The following is a 953-nucleotide window of genomic DNA, read 5'->3' as shown; positions in this document are numbered from 1 at the left end:
CATGGTATACAGTCCTGTTCTTATCCTGTTGAATGGCCGTTCCAACCCTGTTATATATCCTTGACGTTCCACTTCCGGGATTACTCCGTTGCCGACGGATATTCCGCCAGATTTCACTCATTTAAGCCGGATATCTGTTGCCTTGGGCTTCCTTTGTGTTGTTATTCTAACCTCCGGTGGATTTCTGAGGACTATGGTTAACTGCTCCTCAGATCTCTGCAGGGTAAATCCAGACAGCTAGCATGACTTATCTGTCCAATCGGAGTTTTCTGTTGAACGACTAAAACAACTTTTGAACATACACACGTTCCACCAAAACAAGTTCCTTCCTCAGGCTTTTTGGCAGAGGCACCTTGTTGTGCCACGCTTAGCGCCGCCCAAGCCGATTGTGATTGGTTTAAAGAAATGTCAATGAACCAGAGCACGTTTTTCTCCCATCCAGGGATGCTGTGTGGACTAGCCAGACCTTCCTCCGCAGCGTTGTGGAGGAAGGTCTGGCAAAGCGAGACTAGTCCATCCCAGACTGTGATACAGTACATGACAGATCAACTACAGGTTGAACTTGAAAGAACATCCTCTGCTGGGCTTTATGTTCGCATCAGTGGAGCCTGTGTTAGTCTGCCACTTCAGGTCCTGTGAGATCGCAGCAACCTGGAGGGGGACATCTCCAGATCCCTGTTGAAGAATGGAGGAAGGATGTAAGATAAGGAGGACAAGGGAAGGAAGGGTGTAAAGGAAGGAGGAGGAGGGAAGGGAGGCTGTAAAGGAAGGTGGGTGGAAGTGTAGGGATGTTCCTGAATCTGATATTCTGCAAAGTATAAATAGTAATGTGTATTAATTGTATATAAAAAGAAGACTTTAGACTTTAGTATCCCCAAGGGGAAATTCTTTGTCACAACACTATGCGTTACGGAAAGCATGTTTACAGAGAAACAAAAGTACAAACATAACAG

The sequence above is a fragment of the Perca fluviatilis genome, chromosome 1 (assembly GCF_010015445.1).
Source record: "Perca fluviatilis chromosome 1, GENO_Pfluv_1.0, whole genome shotgun sequence".
Lineage (NCBI taxonomy): Eukaryota > Metazoa > Chordata > Actinopteri > Perciformes > Percidae > Perca > Perca fluviatilis.
The sequence above is the reverse complement of the archived record's forward strand: the minus strand, read 5'-3'. Positions refer to the sequence as shown.